The 22,429-nt window shown below is 39.6% G+C and overlaps 1 protein-coding gene and 1 pseudogene across 1 annotated transcript in view; both read right to left on the reverse strand.

Moving 5' to 3' along the window:
* The window catches only part of GLG1 (golgi glycoprotein 1), a 148,099-nt gene that overhangs the window by 75,566 nt on the left and 50,104 nt on the right, over positions 1–22,429 (reverse strand). The window lies entirely within an intron of this gene.
* Positions 6,109–6,628, reverse strand: LOC132593994 (STING ER exit protein pseudogene; annotated as a pseudogene).

The raw sequence follows: 22,429 nt of genomic DNA on the forward strand, positions 1-22,429 counted from the left end.
AGAAAGAAAAATGGAGCTGGAGGAATCAGGCTCCCTGACTTCAGACTATACTACAAAGCTACAGTAATCAAGACAATATGGTACTGGCACAAAAAACAGAAATATAGATCAATGGAACAGGATAGAAAGCCCAGAGATAAACCCACACACATATAGTCACCTTATCTTTGATAAAGAAGGCAAGAGTATACAATGGAGAAAAGACAGCTTCTTCAATAAGTGGTTGTGGGAAAACTGGACAGCTACATGTAAAAGAATGAAATTAGAACACTTCTTAACACCATACACAAAAAGAAACTCAAAATAGATTAAAGACCTAAATGTAAGGCCAGACACTAGAAAACTCTTAGAAGAAAACTTAGGCAGAACACTCTATGACATAAATCACAACAAGATCCTTTTTGACTCACCTCCTAGAGAAATGGAAATAAAAACAAAAATAAACAAATGGGACCTAATGAAACTTAAAAGCTTTTGCACAGCAAAGGAAACCATAAAGAAGACCAAAAGACAACCCTCAGAATGGGAGAAAATATTTGCAAATGAAGCAACTGACAAAGGATTAATCTCCAAAATATACAAGCAGCTCATGCGGCTCAATATCAAAAAAACAAACAACCCAATCCAAAAATGGGCAGAAGACCGAAATAGACATTTCTCCAAAGAAGACATACAGATAGATGGCCAACAAACACAGAAAAAGATGCTCAATATCACTAATTATTACAGAAATGCAAATCAAAAGTACAATGAGGTATCACCTCACACCAGTCAGAATGGCCATCATCAAAAAATCTACAAACAATAAATGCTGGAGAGGGTGTGGAGAAAAGGGAACCCTCTTGCACTGTTGGTGGGAATGTAAATTGATACAGCCACTATGGAAAACAGTATGGAGGTTCCTTAAAAAACTAAAACTAGAACTACCATATGACCCAGCAAACCCACTACTGGGCATATACCCTGAGAAAACGATAATTCAAAAAGAATCATGTACCTCAATGTTCACTGCAGCACTATTTACAATAGCCAGGACATGGAAGCAACCTAAGTGTCCACTGACATATGAATGGATAAAGAAGATGTGGCACATATATACAATGGAATATTACTCAGCCATAAAAAGAAACAAAATTGAGTTATTTGTAGTGAGGTGGATGAACCTAGAGTCTGTCATACAGAGTGAAGTAAGTCAGAAAGAGAAAAACAAATACCGTTGCTAACACATATTTATGGAATCTCAAAAAAAAAAATTGGTTCTGACGAACCTAGGGACAGGACAGGAACAAAGACACAGACATAGAGAATGGACTTGAGGACACAGGGAGGGGGAAGGGTAAGCTGGGACGAGTAGCAATGACATATATACACTACCAAATGTAAAACAGAGAGCTAGTGGGAAGCAGCCGCATAGCACAGGAAGATCAGCTCAGTGCTTTGTGACCACCTAGAGGGGTGGGATAGGGAGGGTGGGAGGGAGATGCAAGATGGAGGGGATATGGGAATATATGCATACATATAGATGATTGTTACACAGCAGAAACTAACCCACACTGTAAAGCAATTATACTCCAATATACATGTTAAAAACAAACAAACAAACAAAGCAACCAACCCCCCCAAAACCAAAGAAAGGTAGACAGGATGAATAAACAGAACTAGTGCTCTAGACTGATTTGTTTAATGAATTCAGATGCCCGCAGCTTGGGTAAGAAACTGGTAATTAGATCAACTAGGGATCTGGTTCAGCTCTTTGAATAACCACAACAGATTATAAAAAAAAACTTTGCTTAGTTCATTTGGCTTTTCTAAATCAATGACTTAAATGTTTGGGGTATTATTGTACTTTAATCTCCTAACTGGGTAAATTAAGCTGAAACAGTTGATTTTAAGGCTTAATACCCCTAAGCCCTTCCTCTAGTTCTGTAAACTCAGTATGGGCTTTAAGGGATAGAACTGTGGAGAAAGAACAATAGACTAGCAGAAGTATTTAGCTATAGAAGCTCTGTGATTTTATTTATTTTTAATATTTATTTATTATTTTATTTATTTATTTTCTCCTTTATTTTTTTTGGCTGTGTCGGGTCTTAGTTGCGGCACATGGGCTTCTCCCTAGTCGTGGCTTGAGGGTTTTCTCTCTCTAGTTGTGGCACGCAGGCTCCAGGGTGCGTGGAATCTGTAGTTTGCGGCACGTGGGCTGTCTAGTTGAGGCACGCAGGCTCAGTAGTTGCGGTGCACAGGCTTAGTTGCCCCATGGTATGTGGGATTTTAGTTCCCTGACCAGGGATTGAACCCGCATCCCCTGCATTGGAAGGTGGATTCTTTACCACTGGACCACCAGAGAAGTCCCTAGAAGCTCTGTGATTTTAGATGGGTCACTTCTCTAGACCCCCAAGGACAGGCTTTGGACTATAACAGGGATTTCACCACCTAGGATCCATGACAGACTTAGGAGTGAGAGTGTCCTGAAACTGAATACAAACTTCTGTGTGCAAGTATATTTTCCTGAGAAGAGAATCCACAGCTGTCATCATAATCTCAAAAAGATCCATAAGTAAGTCAGAAAGACAGATATAGCATGATATTGCTTATATGCATAATCTAAAAAAAAAAGACACAAAACAGAGATACAAAACAGATACAGACTCACAAACTTAGAGAACAAATTTATGGTTACCGGGGGGGACAGGGAGAGGGATAGTTAGGGAGTTTGGGATTGACATGTACACACTGCTATATTTAAAATGGGTAACCAGGGACTTCCCTGGTGGTGCAGTGGTTAACAATCCACCTGCTAATGCAGGGGACACAGGTTCGAGCCCTGGTCCAGGAAGATCCCACATGTCACAGAGCAACTAAGCCCGTGCGCCACAACTCCTGAGCCTGTGTTCTAGAACCCGCAAGCCACAACTACTGAAGCCCGTGTGCTACAACTACCGAAGCCTGGACACCTAGAGCCCGTGCTCCGCAACAAGAGAAACCACCGCAATGAGAAGCCCGCACACAAGGAAGAGTAGCCCCCGCTCGCTGCAACTAGAGAAAGCCCGCATGCAGCAACAAAGACCCATCCCAGCCATAAATAAATACATAAATAAATAAGTAAAAATAAAACTAAAAAAATGGATAACTAACAAGGACCTCTTGTATAGCACAGGGAACTCAGCTCAATATTACGTAACAACATAAATGGGAAAAGACTTTGAAAAAGCACAGATACATCTATATGTATAACTGAATCACTTTGCTGTACACCTAAAACTAACATAACATTGTTAATCAACTATACTCCAATATAAAATAAAAAGTTAAAAACAAAAGAACACTGGACAGGGCTTACCCTGGTGGCGCAGTGGTTGAGAGTCCGCCTGCCGATGCAGGGGACACAGGTTCGTGCCCTGGTCTGGGAAGATCCCACATGCCGCGGAGCAGCTGGGCCCGTGAGCCATGGCCGCTGAGCCTGTGCGTCCGGAGCCTGTGCTCCGCAACGGAAGAGGCCACAACAGTGAGAGGCCCGCATACGGCAAAAAAAAAAAAAGAACACTGGACAGTCTTCAAGACAATACTATGGCAGTCTTCAGAATAATAATCAAAGCCAACAATGCACTGAAGTACAGTTGACCCTTGAACAACATGAGTTTGAACTATATGAGTCCACTTATATTTGGATTTTTTAAAATAAATGCACACTATGGTTTAAAAAAAAAAAAAAGAAATACGGGTCTAAGATGGTCGAGATTCTTTCCAGCTTTCTGAGTCTATAAAAGCTGAGATGTGGAACACAAAAATAGAGTATTTGTTGAATTCCACACCTTGTAATGCAGATAATTTTTGTATTATGATTATGGTTTCCTACTACTTCATCTTAATCATTCTATGCTGGTCAAAGTCACAACAAACAGGTTTCAGAATATACTGCTGAAAAGCTTGAGTCTCGATGTTCTCAATTAATTCAACCATCACATTCACTTAAGACGATGATTTTTACAAAGAGTAGAAGTCTGGAACTACGATTTCCCCAAAGGCGAACGGGCTGAGTTAATGAGTCTGGCAGGAGAAATTAAAGGATTCACAAAACTAACTTGGAAGTTGTCCCAGTTTCTGAAACAGAAATCTTGGGAATTAGACTGTGTCTAAAATATGAAACATTCTGTAGTCACATCCACTGAAGTTGAACTACCCACCAGATCACACCTGATACTAAATTAAGTGACAAGAGACTCTGTTTATTAATCACTAAGAGAAAACAAAAAAACAACAAAACAAGAAATCAGTAGCATTGGTGCTTTCACGGCCTTGCAAAAATCTGAAGGCTGAGCCACAGCGCGACGCCTCCTTCTGATTAGAAACATTCTGCTACAGTAGTAAGTAAATTCTTCTTCTGGGAGTTACATTAAAAACCCCGTAAACTTCCAATCATATAAGCAATTCATTTGTTAACTTGGCCGAAACCACTTCACTCTTGCCCACCAAAAAAGCACACTGAAAATAATATAGTTGGTAATGATTAGATAAACTCAGTCGTTTAGTCTGGGTAAACTTCCCCTGAGCAAGTGTAAACTGAATATTAACCCTCAGTCAGATTCATAACTAAGTTCCTTTAGTGCCTTATTCTGGCTGAGTCAGAATTAATTTTTTAATAAATTTATTTATTTATTTATTTTTGGCTGCATTGGGTCTTCATTGCTGCGTGCGGGCTTTCTCTAGTTGCGGCAAGCGGGGGCTACTCTTCATTCTGGTGCAGAGGCTTATTGCGGTGGCTTCTCTTGTTGCGGAGCATGGGCTCTAGGCGCGCAGGCTTCAGTAGCTGTGGCTCATGGGCTCTAGAGCATAGGCTCAGTAGTTGTGGTGCACGGGCTTAGTTGCTCCGCAGCATGTGGGATCTTCCCAGACCAGGCCTTGAATCCATGTCCCCTACATTGGCAGGCGGATTCTTAACCACTGCACCACCAGGGAAGTCCCCCAGAATTAATTTTTATTTGTACCCAGGATAGCTGCTAAGTATTGTTTTTCCAAAAGAACAGTGATAAACATAAGCTTCATGCCCTCCAACTGTGCTCTGATTCACTAAAGAGTTTTGCTTTTGTATGATTCTTTAACATTCATCCATCTTTTCAGAAAGGATTTACGTACAGGTTCAGTGCGAAATAAAAAGAAAAGGTATGAAACAGAGTTACAGATGCTGGCTCTCAAGTAAATTACTGTGGTAGAGGAGGTAAAACATGAGTCTGTACCTAACGATCACACAAAGTTGAATGTGGAGTTGAAGGAGCTGATATCTTAAAGAACGAAAGAAGTACCACCACCCCTCATGAGTTAGGATGATAGAATCAGAGAGAGTCTAATGGAGGAGGGAACAATTGAGTTCAGCCTTAAAAGGAGGTTGTGATTTGGTGATGTAATACTGTGTCTAGGTTAAGGCAGGTGAGAGGGGGGCTGTGAACACTAGGTGTGGAGGAGTTTGAAAGGTATATTCTGTACAGAGGGCAGAGACCTGAGCAAGAAAGTGAGGAACGCTGTGGTGACCATTCTTAGGCTTACGTATTTGGCATCTCCTAATACACAGTGAGATAACTACAAAATTTTAATAAAATCCCAACATTGGTCTAACAGTGGTTTGCCATCATCCATATTAATACGTTATGGTAAACTCAGTGCAGAGAGTGGTGCTTCAATTTACTGTTATTTACCTCTGTGCTCCCCCAATGGGTGGTGGGGTTAACAACAGGTAAATAATGTATAATTACTTTTTAATAATCTTTAAACATTTTATTAACTTTGAAGAAGGAATAAGAACAGCTACTTTAGAAACTGGAGACACTCAAGCACTGATCTATTCATAGAGTTTTTACACAGCTCAAGAAGTGTACATCATAGGGGCAAAAAATAGTACAGAAGACCTATATACAGAAAGATTCAGAAAAATCCATTTCTAGAAAGCAGATCATATGGACTCACAGACCTCACTGAATCTAGGAGAATCAAAGGGAAACAACATAAAGCCTTCTGCTGGGGCATAAAGGTAGGAACCAGTCCATGTAGTCTAAGAAAAGCTCTTTTTCCTCTTGATCTAAATGTTTGCTTCCAGCTGGGTTCAGAGAAAGGTCCTGATCATTTGAACTGATTGTTAGTCAAAGTCCCTTTCATGTTTGCTTTCTTGGCTTCTAGTTCAGCTAGCTCTTGCAACTGCCTGTTGCTCAGGACTTTGCGTTCCAACTGTTTTTCAATCACTTTGGCATTCTGTGCACACAAGTCAGCAACTTCCCTAGCCTCAATCTTCTCTTCCTCTTCATCAATAGCAGACACAGTGACAGAGCTGAACGTGCCCATGTCTTTAGTCCATTTGGTCATTATCACCTTCTTAGGAGGCTCTTGTTTCTGGGTATATGTATTTCATTTTCCCAAAACCCTGGCCAAACTTGACTACTGCTCCATCCACAATGGAGGTCATGGGAGCATTCTTCAGCTGGGACTGGCAGAAGAGTGGCAGTCTACACTTCGTACACTTCTTCCTGTGCTGTCCTTCCACACCTTCAGGCCTCCAAAGATACATAGTATCTTCAACTTGTGTCACAAAATTTGTGACTGTGTTTGGCAGCATCAATTACATAGACCAATCCTGGGGACTCATGGGTAATTTCTCTGACAGTCCAGTACCAGGACCATCTGGCAACACGAAGAGTAACAGACATCAAGGGGCTTCTCACCATCATCATATTCCTCCCCAGGTCAAAGGTGTTGGAGCAGACGACTGACCAGGGCACTACTTTAGGTGTAGTTCAGAGAAACAGCCCCAAAACTCAACACCAAGAATGTTACTCAATGTTACTTCTATAGGAACATGATACAATTTAAAGGGATAAAAGATAAATAGGCAAGACCCCACACACACAAATTAGGGCCCATTTAACCCTGGTTCTTGGACAGTCAGGGGACTATGATGAGGTCTAGACTTACTTGTCTTATACCTTTAAAATGAAAAATATCCTCAATGGCCTTTAATTCTAATTTTATATATATATATATATATCCATATCTGTATCTATATCTATATTATAGTGGGAATTAGCAAACGGTTCTGCTCTGGTTCAGGTAACACACTTACTCATAGATAAAAAATACTGGCAAGACTTGCTGCTTTGTCAAGTACTAATTCATTCACCTTCAATGAGGCTTTAGCTCTATTTTAAAAATATTAAAGCACAACAACCTGGCTAATTACTGGACTTAACAGCTCACACACCAAGACCGAGCAACTCTTGACTCACTGACTGAATGCTCCATATCCATGAAGATGCTATGCCCCAAAATTCACTTTGAGAAGTCAAATTACATCTTATTTTTGCCTAAGAAAACTCTAAAACTTTTTCAAATGACCAAATGGAAACACTCAAAATTAATAAAATTTATCATCTTCTGTGCCCAGAGCAGGGGATGACAAATAAGGATATAGTAATCTAGTTACTGAACAAAAACTGCATCATTACATTATGGCCCGAAGGATACACATTGGATTATCATTTTACAAATCTTAAAGTTTATTAAGAAATGTAAATTACAGGGCTTCCCTGGTGGCGCAGTGGTTGAGAGTCCGCCTGCCGATGCAGGGGACACGGGTTCGTGCCCCGGTCCGGAAGGTCCCACATGCCGCAAAGCGGCTAGGCCCATGAGCCATGGCCGCTGAGCCTGCGTGTCCGGAGCCTGTGCTCTGCAACGGGAGAGGCCACAACAGTGAGAGGCCCGCGTACCGCAAAAAAAAAAAAAAAAAAATGTAAATTACAAAACCAAGTAATTTTCTGTACTATAAGAAATATTGTGAAGTTTTTCCCCATCCCCCCCATTTTTCTATTATGAATCAGAAATAAAGGTACCTATAAACTGTAGGAGACAGGTCATCCTCAAAAGAATGTTTAGAGATATTTCTTTCACATACAGAGCTCATTCAACATTTTCATCAACCTTCCGTTTGGGACTGCCTAATATTGAAGAAATACAGGGATGGTTTTGTAGTGACAAGTGCTTTAAAATCCAATTATGGCCTTGCAAGGACTCTGTCTCACTTCACCATCGTGAATGAATGAGTTTTTCTGGAACTAAATCATCCTCATGAGAGCCTACTATCAGCAAGGAGAAAAAAGTTACCTCCTACCAACTCTTTTTTTTCTCCCTAGGAGACTACTTAGAAATTCAGAATCCAATTTAGTCCTAATTTGGGGGGGCGGGGAAGAAAAAAGAGTCAGGCATTCTATCAAATGCTTGGCCAGATTCCCCTTTAACCTTCAAGGGAAAGAATCTTGGACAGGTCTGTCAACGTGGCTTCCAGCCGTGACAGGCACACAGATGCAAAGAGATAAAAGACCTTGTTTTTCACTGCCCAGTTTCCTGGAAAAAGTCAGTTTTGGTGCCCATGTTACAAGAGTGGCACCTAGAGCATTATCATTCAGTCTAAAGTGCCTAACATTTATAAACTATTTTGCAGACAATTCATCAAAAAGGACATACTTCCTCTGAACTGTGAGGCTGCAGTGACTACAGCACCAAAATTCTTCTGAAATAGCTACTCACAGTATTTTTCATACCTCATAAAAACAGACACCATATAATAGATCCCCTCATTTCATCGTGTTTGAGAGGAAACATGGTAGAAAGAATTCTGGATTAGGAGCCAAAAAACTTAAGTTCTGATTGCAGTTCCATTGTATATTGATTGCATAACAAGCCTTGATCAAGTCACATAATTCTTCAGGCTTCAAATTTCATGTCTACAAAACAGATAAATCCTGCTTTACATACTTCACAGGGCTGTTATGAGTAGAATTATTTAAAAGGCCTTTGAAAATTATACAGGGCCTTTCAAATATAATACTGGCCCTTCAGTCTCTGCACATAATCTAATCAAATAAACATCAAAAGCAACATTACTGCTTTCTAGTAGTCCATAATTCATGCAGGAGAATAAGAATTCAAAATAAATGACATACATATTTGATTGTATTTGTATATACTATCTCTGAAAGGACACATAAAAATATTGACTTTCACTATATACCCTTTTGCACTTTTTGAATTATGTACCACATGCAAAAAAGAAGAAAAAAGAAGAAAAATCAAAGATAATTCCACTTTAAGACATAAACATAGACACCTTTGAAAAATATCTGGAATGCATATTCATGGTTGGGGCACCGAGGAAATTTAATGATATACCCTCCTCAGTCCGTATTTTTCTCTTATTTTCTCTTCTACTGTCTATTCCAAATAGGGTAGTGGTGGGGAGGAAATATGGAATATCAACATCTTCTGGGACATGGCAAGTGGAAATCTGGCCCTTTTAAGAGTCCTACAGGGGACTTCCCTGGTGGGGCAGTGGTTAAGAATCTGCCTGCCAATGCAGGGGACATGGGTTCGAGCCCTGGTTCAGGAAGATCCCACATGCCATGGAGCAACTAAGCCCATGCGACACAACTACTGAGCCTGCGCTCTAGAGCCAGCAAGCCACAACTACTGAAGCCCACGTGCCCTAGAGCCCACGGGCCGCAACTACTGAGACCGTGTGCTGCAACTACTGAAGCCTGCACACCTAGAGCCCACGCTCCACAACAAGAGAAGCCACCGCAATGAGAAGCCTGCGCACCACAATGAAGAGCAGCCCCTGCTCACCGCAACTAGAGAAAGGCTGTGCACAGCAACGAAGACCCAGCACAGACAAAAATAAAATGAATGAATGAATGAAGAAATGTGTATTAAAAAAAAAAAAGAGTCCTACATTGGTAGTTCTACTCTAAGCAAAGCACATTAACCATTTTTGGCCTAGTTTTCCCAGTGTGGTCAACTGTTACATGGGAGTTTTAAAATGAGAGATGAAAACAAAATTCTCTGAAGAACATTATAGGAATTATGAGAAGAATGTCATCCTCATACACTGTTGGTGGAATTGTAAACTGATGCAACAGCTATGGAAACAGTACAGAGATTCTTCAAAAATTTACAAATAGAACTACCATACGATTCAGCAATTCTCCTCCTGGGTATTTACCTGAGGAAAACAAAAACACTAATTTGAAAAGATATAAGCACCCCTATGCTCACTGCAGCATTATTTACAATAACAAAGATATGGAAGCAGCCTAAGTGCCCATCAACAGATGAATGGACAAAGAAGATATGGTACACACACATACACACACACATAATGGAATATTACTCAGACATAAAAAAGAATGAAATCTTGTCATTTGCAACAACATGGATGAACCCAGAGGGTATTATGCTAAGTGAAATAAAACAGACAGAGAAAGACAAACACTGTATGATATCACTTATATGTGGAATCTAAAAACAAAAACACAAATGAACAAACATAACAAAACATAAACAGAGTTACAGATACAGAGAAGAAACAGATGTCTGCCAGGGAGAAGGAGGGTAGGGGGAAGTAAGAAATAGGAGAGGGGTATTAAGAGGTATAAACTTCCAATTGCAAAATAAATGTCATGGGTATGAAATGTACAGTGTGGGGGATAGAGTCACTAACCATGTAATATCTCTGTATGGTGACATATGCAACTGGACTTACCATGGTGATCATTTTGGAATGAGGAGAAACATTGAATCACTATGTTGTATAACAGCAGCTAACATAGTGTTGTAGGTCAATTATATTTCAAGAACAAACAAATAAACAAACAAACTCATAGAAAAAGACATCAGATTTTTTTTTTTTTTTTTTTTTTTTGCGGTACGCGGGCCTCTCACTGTTGTGCCCTCTCCCGTTATGGAGCACAGGCTCCGGACGCGCAGGCTCAGCGGCCATGGCTCACGGACCTAGCCACTCCGCGGCATGTGGGATCTTCCTGGACTGGGGCACGAACCCGTGTCCCCTGCATCGGCAGGCGGACTCTCAACCACTGCGCCACCAGGGAAGCCCAAGACATCAGATTTGTGGTTACCAGAGAAGAAGGGCAGGGGGTGGGGAGGGTAAGAGGAATTGGACAAAGGCAATCAAAAAGTACAAACTTTCAGTTATAAAATAAATAAGTACTAGGGATGTAATGTACAACATGACAAATATAATTAACACTGCTATATGTTATACATGAAAGTTGTTGAGAGTAAATCCTAAGATTATCATCACAAGAAAAAAAATTTTTTCTATTTATTTAATTTTGTACTTCTAAGAGATGATGGATATTCACTAAACTTTTGTGATAATCACTTCATGACGTATGTAAATCAAATCATTATGCTGTATACCTTAAACTTATACAATGCTGTATGTCAATTATATCTCAATAAAACTAGAAGGGAAAGAAAAGGAACAGAATGTCAATTTTAATACGGTACCTTTTATACTCTTTATTTGCCATCTCAGATGATTTGGAACAGCTGAATATAGGTACAAATGTGTCAAAACAGTGGCTACTACAGCCAAATGCAACGTGGGAAAGGAGACTAAAATAGAGACAAAATTTCCAGACATCTGACAATACTATTAATGTTTATACCCAGTAAATCTGGAATGATTCTATCAATGTAGCTCATTACCTCCAATCCAACTATGCTACTTCTATAATTGTGAAAAGATAAAACCAAAAAATGGATATAAGATTACAGGATGCAAAAAAAGTCCTGAAATTAAATATAATTTCTCATGCTCCATACCCAAGTATCTAAAAATACCACATTTCTTCCATACTGACTAGTGGTGAGTGCACTGTTTACTTTTACTGGCCTGATGAGAAGAAGCCAATAGGGCTGAATTGCCAGACTGTACAGAACCCTTTCTGTATAACCCACTTCAGATGATTGGTGCTGCTTAAGAGAACAGCTGTGATTCAGGGACTGGCCTTCTATCTGAATTAAGTCTGCAACTAGATTGCATAATTCTGAAGGATGTGCAAGTTTTGAAGCAGGAATGCACAGGAGATAAAAATTCAGTTAAATGAGAGAGATGAAGAACTTTAAAAAAATATATTTTACTTACTTACTTATTTATTTATTTTGGCTGTACCGGGTCATAGTTGCAGCATGCAGGATCTTCATTGCAGCGTGAGGGATATTTAGTTGCAGCATGCGGACTTCTTAGTTGTGGTATGCGGACTCTTAGTTGCGGCACGATGTGGGATCTAGTTCCCCGACCAGGGATTGAACCCGAGCCCCCTGCATCGGGAGCACGAAGTCTTGACCGCCAGGGAAGTCCCAATGAAGAACATTTGAGTAGGTCTTCCCTGGTGGCGCAGTGGTTAAGAATCTGCCTGCCAATGCAAGGGACACGGGTTCAAGCCCTGGTCCAGGAAGATCCCACATGCCATGGAGCAACTAAGCGGGTGTGCCACAACAACTGAGCCTGAACTCTAGAGTCCGTGAGCCACAACTACTGAGGCTGCATGCCACAACTACTGAAGCCTGCGTGCCTAGAGCCCCTGCTCTGCAACGAGAGAAGCCACCGCAGTAAGAAGCCCGCGCACAGCAACGAAGAGTAGCCCCTGCTCGCCACAACTAGAGAAAGCCTGCGTGCAGCAACGAAGACCCAATGCAGCCAAAAAAAGAACAGTTGAGTATGGTAAGTTGGAATGGGGGAAGAAGAGTACCTGATACCTTAACACCAGTGGATGCTTAAATGGACTTGAAAAGTGGCAGAGGAACAGCAAAGAGTTATCACATAAATAGTCTCCTCTCAAAAGAGAGTCACATGGAGAAACTGAAAGGGCAAAAGAAATCACTATTGAACAGGGACTTCCCTGGTAGTCCAGTGGTTAAGAATTCACCTTCCAGTGCAGGGGACCCATGGTTCAACTCCTGGTCGGGGAACTAAGATCCCACATGCTGCGGGGCAACTAAGCCCGCATGCCGCAAATACTGAGCCTGTGTGTTGCAACGAACTGAGATCCTACAAGCCGCTCAGCACGGCCAAAAAAAAAAATCCCATTAAAGCCACTTGACCTCAGACCTCAGAGCCATTTAAATATCCCATTTTTTACTTCTTCCTGTCAAGGTGGTATTCTCCTTTACTGTAGTAAGTTCTAATAAATTCAGCTTTGCTTTATTAACAGATTGGTGAAATTTGGAGGAGTTCATCAGGTTCTATGCCAATAGATCCTTCAACATCCAGTTCAAAGGCATTTAGGGCTGAACAGGGAAAAAATTGATATATTTTAAAAACAATCTTCTGGGGTTAACAACATCAGTAATGTACATAAAATCTACAGAAATCTTCAAAAGTTTTCCATATTTCTTCTTGCTTAGATAATATCATTCTATAGTCGGTAGAACAAAGGTACATTAAGTGTATGTTAATAATTACCATTATATCAAACTATAAAGGCTGAAATGATAGAATTAAACACTTACTCTGGGAAATATTGAAAAATTAATATAAACATTAATAAAGATGCAATATTTAATAAGAATTATCCATAATCTCTAAATCACATCTTTGCCTTTTAAAGTGGTAATTTTCTATTATAAAATTGATTTGAAACGAAAGTGCAAAGAACAAAAAACCAGGAGGATCCTTTTGCTGGGAAGTTCAGTTGAGCCAATGATCACTATATGACCTGAATATATAATAATTCTCCACACTTCAGTTACAATAGGTAGGAAACTGAATAAAAAGCAAGACAGTTTGACTCCAATTGGCTAACTAATATGATTCTATAAAAACAGATAATTAGGGCTTCCCTGGTGGAGCAGTGGTTGAGAGTCCACCTGCCGATGCAGGGGACACAGGTTCGTGCCCCGGTCCGGGAAGATCTCACATGCCGCGGAATGGCTGGGCCCGTGAGCCATAGCCGCTGAGCCTATGCATCCGGAGCCTGTGCTCCGCAACGGGAGAGGCCACAACAGTGAGAGGCCCGCGTACCGCCAAAAAGAAAAACAGATAATTACCTTTTTGAGGAAGGAGAAATACTGTTATAGAAATAACTGGGAGAGGTGAAAGGAGATAGGCAGAACAATCACATATCCTTTTAGAATTATTATTATTTTTTTGCCGTACGCGGGCCTCACTGTTGTGGCCCCTCCCGTTACGGAGCACAGGCTCCGAACGCGCAGGCTCAGCGGCCATGGCTCACGGGCCCAGCTGCTTCGCGGCATGTGGGATCTTCCCGGACCGGGGCACGAACCCGTGTCCCCTGCATCGGCAGGCGGACTCTCAACCACTGCGCCACCAGGGAAGCCCCCTTTTAGAATTATTGTTTTAGAACACTGTAAGTTTGTCAGTGGTTTAAATATGCATTACTTCTCCAGTAAAAAAAAATATTTACTTCCAATAATGGAAACAAAGGACACTTCCAGGTATTGTGGAGCACTCATTACTGTATAGTCTGTAGAACTGGCTATGCAGCATAGACTTTGGAGAGACATACCTGGGATCAGATCAATTTGGGCTCTTCCAGGTACTAGCTGTGTAACCCTGGACAAATTATTTAACTTTTGTAAGCCTAAATTTCCTTACCTATAAATGAGGATAGTAAGAGTATTTATTACACATGTAGCGATAAGCAGAGCAAAACACATAAAGCACCTAGCACAGCGCTCATTGTAAATATACAATAAATATTATCTATAAAAATAACATTTATTATTATTATTATAGTATACTTCTAGAAGACTTAATTTTGTACTGCCCCAACCCCAAAATAAACCAATTTCAAAAATAAGGAAAAAAAACAGAGGTTTTCTTTTTAAATCTAAGATACATAGATTCTTAGCCGTAGGAAGGCAACTTCAGTTTACGTAGTTCAATTACATTAGGATAAACTAGAGTAAAGGAATACATTAATTTAGGAAATTAAGGTAGAAAAATCTTATCCTAATGGAAAGAAAAGTCTTTAAATCACTTCACCAAGTTTGCTCAGCACAAATGTGTGTGGAATTTGTCTTGCTCCTCACTCTAATCTCTCAATCTAATATCCATATACAAATCCAGGTTAGATATCTGTTTTGAACTTCATTTAGGTTTTTGTTTCTAAGTAAACATCAGAAGTTAAATAGTTTTGATTTTGTTCACTCAACTGTTTTAAGGCTCCAAACAACCTCTGTATTTGGTTGTATTTAAGTCCAACTGCTTAGATGCAAGTATCTTTAAATATGCAAACAAACCAAGGCTCTTCGTCATCTAAAATCGCTTTTCTAAATTTTACTTGGTAAATGTTTCTAGCCCACTGCTGGCAATCAATGCACTTCTCTCATCACATCAAACTCCAGTTGATTCATTTTGTGAAAGTAAATGCTGCTTGTCAGCAACTGTCAATTTTAATAAGCAAGACTGATGCCTTTGACAATTCAGTCAATGCCATGCATCTGTCTGGGTTTGTTACTTTAAATCACCTGACAGCCACCTGTGAACAGATCGTACAAAGCAGTGTAAAAGTGGTCCAGGGTTACACTACCATAATTCTTTCAAATACACTCAGACCTTACAACAGTATCTTTAAAATTTTGATCATCACAGTTATTATTCTTCAGAAGAGTACTGGGAAATCTAATGTCTAAAATAGAAGCCTTTGATTTAGTGTCTCTGAATCTTTAGTCTACACCAGAAATATAGAAGATAAGGATCTATGACTGGAGGAAAGTTCACTATTTCAAAGATAATATTTTAAATTCTGACATGTGATACAAATGAAATGCCTCATGGACCACAGAAAGAGGACAGAACAAGTAACATAAGTGAGCCACAGAAAGCACACAAGCGTTTTCCCAACTGAAATCTTACTAAATAATCCACATCACAGAACTCGACTGGGGAAAGGCTCTCTGCATTAGGCAGGGCATAACTATACCTATTCAGAAGCAGGACTTAATATCTAATAACCCCAAACGTATTTTTGTTTCAGTTTCAGAAGAAAGAAAAAAAAAAGACTGGGGAGAGGGGAACAGTAGAAAGTCAATTTTGGATTGCTTTCTCTCTTGCTTTTGGTGCCAAGGAATATTTTTAACCTTTTACCTAGACTCTCTATGATCCTTATTTTCACCTCAGTATGCAAGAAGAAAAGATTCAAGCATTTACCTGAGACTTCTCTCTGTAATATGGACTAAATAAAATCCATAAAATGCAACATTCTAAGACTTATTTAAAATACACACTTCGGGGACTTCCCTGGCTGTCCCGTGGTTAAGACTTCGCCTTCCAATGCAGGGAGTGCGGGTTCGGTCCCTGGTTGGGGAGCTAAGATCCCACATGCCTTGCGGCCAAAAAACCCAAAACATAAAACAGAAGCAGTATTGTAACAAATTCAATAAAGACTTAAAAAAAATTTTTTTTTAAAATAAATACACACTTCAATTGTAAGCTGTACCGTACTCACCTTTATGTCTACTCTGAGTCACCTGTCTGGTTAAGAATCTTACAACATTATGAATGTTGGTGGCTAGTTATGCCACTAACATAAAGAATTCAGAAGCATATATATAAGCCAAAATATGTGATTCATGACCGATTTTAAAAGAAAAATTTAGGACATAATTCATATGAGATATCTTATTATCATCTAATTTAAGTAACTTACTAAAAACCTTTAGCCAGAATTTTAATTTTTAAACTTCATCTCAAAATTACCAAATACACATTTCTTTTTTCAGGTATAGAAGAGTTTATTTTACATCATAGTACATTGTGAATACCAAATGCACATTTTAAAACATAAAATAATATGGGATAGTTTTGGTCTAACAGCCAGTTAATGAAGTTTGAAAAGAAAGATAAGTGAAGGTATTAATATTCCCTTTCCAAAAGGCTTGACACTGAATAAATGATCTCAACATCCATGACTTACCAAGTAATTTATTAGACTGGTTACTAAATTGTTTCTGCTTCCGAAACAAAGAAACAGTGCATAGGAATTGGAAACCGACTTCCCTGGTTTAAAAGAGTCTCTTATAAGTTCATTTTGGCGCCATTAAAAATTCCTAAGTTTTTCTGACAGCTCATGCAACTCAATACAAAAAAAACAACACAATCGAATAATGGGCAGAAGACCGAAACAGACATTTTTCCAAAGAAGACATAGAGATGGCCTATAGAGATGGCCAATAGGCACATGAAAAGATGCTCAACATCACTAATTATTAGTGAAATGCAAATCAAAACTACAGTGAGGTACCACCTCACACTGATCAAAATGGCCATTATTGGGCTTCCCTGGTGGCACAGTGGTTGAGGGTCCGCCTGCCGATGCAGGGGACACGGGTTCATGCCCTGGTCCGGGAAGATCCCACATGCCGCGGAGCGGCTGGGCCTGTGAGCCATGGCCGCTGAGCCTGTGCGTCCGGAGCCTGTGCTCCGCAACGGGAGAGGCCACAACAGTGAGAGGCCCGTGTTCCGCAAAAAAAAAAAGGCCATTATTAAAAAGTCTACAAATAACAAACGCTGGAAAGGCTGTGGAGAAAAGAGAACCCTCCTACACTGTTGGTGGGAATGTAAGTTGGAGTAGCCACTATGGAAAACAGTATGGAAGGTCCTCAAAAAACTAAAAACAGAGTTGCCATATGATCCAGCAATCATACTCCTGGCCATATATCCGGACAAAAATATAATTTGAAAAGATACATGCACCCCTATGTTCATAGCAGCACTCTTCACAATAGCCAAAACATGGAAACAACCTAAATGTCCATCAACAGATGAACTGACAAAGGAGATGTGGTACATAATATAATGGACTACTACTCAGCCATAAAAAAGAATGAAATAATGCCATTTGCAGCAACATGGATGGACCTAGACATTATCATACTAAGTGAAGTAAGCAGAAAGAGAAAGACAAATACCATATGATATCATTTATATGTGGAATCTAAAATATGACACAAATGAACTTATCTACAAAATAGAAACAGACTCACAGACATAGAGAACGGACTTGTGGTTGCTAAGGGGGAGTGAGGTGGGGGAGGGATGGATTGGGAGTTTGGGGTTAGCAGATGCTAACTATTATATATAGAATGGATAAACAAAGTCCTACTGTATAGCACAAGGAACTATATTCAATATCCTGTGATAAACCATGATGGAAAAGAATATATAAAAGAATGTGTGTGTGTGTGTGTGTGTGTGTGTATGTATAACTCAATCACTTTGCTGTAGAGCAGAAATTAACACAAAATTGTAAATCAACTACACGTCAATAAAAAAAAATTCCTAAGTTTTTCTGGTTTTATTTTGCTCCCTAGGCCCCTTGGAGGTGGTAGTACCTCAATTAAAAACAGTAACAGGGCTTCCCTGGTGGTGCGGTGGTTGAAAGTCTGCCTGCCGATGCAGGGGACACGGGTTCGTGCCCCAGTCTGGGAAGATCCCACATGCCGCGGAGCGGCTAGGCCCGTGAGCCATGGCCGCTGGGCCTGCGCGTCCAGAGCCTGTGCTCCACAACCGGAGAGGCCACAACAGTGAGAGGCCCGTGTACCACAAAACAAAACCCCCAAAAACAGTAACAAAGGGCTTCCCAGGTGGCGCAGTGGTTGAGAATCCACCTGCCAGTTCAAGCCCTGGTCCGGGAAGATCCCACATGCCGCAGAGCAACTAAGCCTGTGCGCCACAACTACTGAATATCTATCCTGAAAATATTCCTAAAAATATTAAAATCCTAATAAAATAAATTCTTGGTTGATCACAAACCCCCACAAGTCTCTGGCAAAAATTTTCTTCTTAAGATAACTTATATTTAAGGAAGTTCCTGGAAGGCAGTAATTACATCCTGTGCTACACAATACTAGGCACACACTGGCATTCTACAAATATTTGTTACTTGGTTGACAGAAATTCTATTTGATCTCTAAGCTTCCAAAGGCAGGCTGTCAATCACTGGGGTCACAATGAAATACACAGCTTCTCCTAAACTTCTTCCTTTTTGGTCTATTTTTCAGGCCTTTTATTTTAACATCAATTCCCTAAGATATCCCCAAATTAAGACCAAAACTATGCAATGAATTTAAGCTGGACAGGACAAGAAATTATTAAATAAGGATGTCAAAGAGCACTATTCTCAGAAAACTAAATCCACTATTTTGGATTCCTGATGGAATAGTACTAGGATGGAGAAGGAAAGGATTATCAAGAATTACATTTCTGGAGTTCCTCTGCGCACCTGTAAAGGAATTCATCACCCTTATTCATTTAAATCCAATTTCCTCAGGAGAAACCGCTCATCCTTCAGGTAAAGCTTTTAGAAATGACTAAGGAAAAAATTTCATATGAATAAACACCAACAGATGAGATCTGGAGGAGAGACAGAGAGAGACAGAACTAAGAGCAAACACTGATTATCTCCCTAGGACAACAAACAAAAATAATTCAAAAGGGAAGAGGAAGTAATGGGAAAGCCATCTCCTATATGGAAAGAAAAACCCCTTTCCTTGGCTTCTTAACAGCTGCTTAGAAAAGACATTCTTGCTAGCTTCTACTGAAGTCTAACAATTCATTTCTAATTCTATCCCATGTTCCACTATGTTCTTCACAAAGTCCACTCAGTCTTTATGATGAGGACCCTGAAAATCTAAGTCAACAAATATTTTACATAAAATTTAAAATGCTCTTTATCCAACTAAAATTTGCTGCTAATAAAATAGAAAGGAACTTTACTCTTTTGTAAAGTTATAAAACATTACTCTTTTATTTACTTACTGAACAGGAAACTGCCTCTACCTAATTGTGTCAAACCACTGCAAATAGACATTCAATTTGTTATGCGAGTACCAATTTTGTTTTGTGAGAAAACTGTAAATTATTCTTCTGTTCTACAGAAAATGGAAAACTTTACTTAGAGTATCTGGGAGTGGGGAGGTAAAAGCCAAAAGAATCTCTGTTTTAGCCTTAATTAAAAAAAAAATTATAAGGGGAAATACAGATTGCTACATGCCTTATGAAACATTGTAGGGACTTCCCTGGTGGTCCAGTGGCTAAGACTCCGCACCTCCAATGCAGTGGGCCTGGGTTTGATCCCTGGTCAGGGAACTAGATCCCGCATGCTGCAACTAAAGATCCCATGTGCCACAACTAAAGATCCCACATGCTGCAACTAAGGAGCCTGCATGCTGCAACTAAGGAGCCCACATGCTGCAACTAAGGAGCCCACATGTAGCAACGAAAAGCCCACAGGCGGCAAGGACGATCCCATGTGCCACAACTAAGACTGGGTGCAGCATAAATAAATAAATAATTTTCCCCCCCTAAAAAGGGGGGGACTTCCCCGGTGGTGCAGGGGTTAAGAATCCGCCTGCCAATGCAGGGGACACGGGTTCGATCCCTGGTGGGGGAAGATCCCACATGCCGCAGAGCAACTAAGCCCTTGCAGCACTACTACTGAGCCTGTACTCTAGAGCCTGCGATCCACAACTACTGAAGCCCATGCTCCACAACAAGAGAAGCCAACCGCAATGAGAAGCCTGTGGACCGCAATGAAGAGTAGCCCCCATTCACAGCAACTAGAGAAAGCCCGCACATAGCAATAAAGACCCAACGCAGCCAAAATTAAATAAATAAATTTATTTAGGAAAAAAGAAACACTGTAGAATCCGTTGATTCTTTATGTGTAACTTTTATAAAAAAACTTAAAAAAGAAAAAGAAAATTATAATAAAATTAAAGAATTCTGAAACTTCTTAAAGATACCTTGTTACTAAGTGTGCTGAGTTTATTCTTGTGAATCTCAAAACTTAAAATGGGTGAAAATTTACTACACTTCCTGTTAAGGCCTGATCTTGCTTAGAATCTCTACAGATTCTTGACCCAAACCACATGGCATACTTATACTACCTAAACTCAGGTTGACTGTATTCAGTGTATATGGTATTTAAAGGGTAATTTCAGAGTTGGTAACTTATTGGATGGGGGAGTGAGGGAAAGAAGAATGAAGGATGATGGCTGCCCTACTTTACAAGTTGGTGAACAAAGTGGAAGGTGGTACCTTCCCTGAAAAGTGAAATTCAGGCCCATTAGGCTTGTATTAGCGGGTATTGAGCTCAGTTTCAGAGATGTTGAGACTGAGGTGCCTGTGGACATACCCTGCAGGTGTAGTTGGCAATATGTGTCTGGAGCTCAGGAAAGAGATTTAGGTTAGTGATAGAGATATGGTAATCATCACATTTAGGTCAGGATGAAATCACCTAGGCTGAGTGAGAACAGAACCCTCGATAGAACATTCAAGCCCTTGACTGAGGAGGTGAGTGAAAAACAACAGTCTGATAGGGAAGCCACAGAGAAATGTTTTAAGAAGGGAATGGTCACATGTTGATGATTCCATTTATATAAAAGTAGATTAGTAGAGTCTAGGTAAAGGAATGAATGGGGATTAACTATAAATGGGCACGAGACATATTTCTGGGGTGATAAAAATGTTCTAAAACTGATTTATGGTGATGATTATACCATTCAGTAAAGTTGCTAAAAATCAATGTAAACTTGAAATTGGTGGATTCTGTGATATGTAAAATACACTTCAATAAAGCTGTTAAAAAAAAGATCAGGTTGAGTATTGCATCTTCCACGGTGTGATGTGGCTGCTGTCCCTAGTGTGAGAAAATGTTTGCTGAGATTTACAGTAAACAAAATTATACGCTCCTGCACCAAGCCAGCTGGAAACCCCTCCCATACATATCTAAGCATGCATTCTAATTTTGAAAAGAGAGATGTCTTATTTATTAAAGTTCAGGGCAAATCTCTTAAGTTCAGAAAGTAAAATTTTGTACACATGTACAGAAAGCGAAAGTATTATGTAATAAGGAGATGGTCAACTCCCAACGAGGTACATTTGGAAATGTGAAGGGATATTTTTCTTTATCACACCAACGTGGGAGGGGGAGAAACACTAGCATTTAGAGGGCAATGTTTTAACTATCATTTACTGCTTTTAAAAACAGTAAATCAGAAATACATACTGGTCTTCATTTATACGTAATAAAAGCAGCCTCAATGTTATTGGGTCAAACAGTTGTATGAAGGCATTCAACTTTTTATATGAATATAAAAAATATAAAAAGAGGCCAAGTATACTAAATGTCCTTCAATGTATAGGACAGTACTACACAAGGAGAAATGATTCCTCCAAGATGCCTAAAGTATTCCTGCTGAAAAACACTGATTTAAACCACGTTCCTATCTAGTAACACCTCAAAATGTAAAATATCTGTAGATTCTTATTCTAGAAATTTAAATATAAGGCATATACATTACTAACAAAACACTTCATCATATTCAAATTAAAAATATAATTTCCTAAAATTTTAACTTTGAAAAATCGCACATGACTATTAGATGTTCAAATTTTAGAAATACTGTAACAAATTATTTAAAGATATTTAATTTTTCAGTTATTTGTCACTTAGCTTGAACCAGCCTTATAAATTTCTCTGAGCTTTAAGCACTTTTTTGACAGACCAGGCAATAACATTTATAAGCACTTTGCTGTAACACCAAAGTTTTATATTTTCCTTTGAGT

Source organism: Globicephala melas, chromosome 19 (genome assembly GCF_963455315.2).
Source record: "Globicephala melas chromosome 19, mGloMel1.2, whole genome shotgun sequence".
NCBI lineage: Eukaryota > Metazoa > Chordata > Mammalia > Artiodactyla > Delphinidae > Globicephala > Globicephala melas.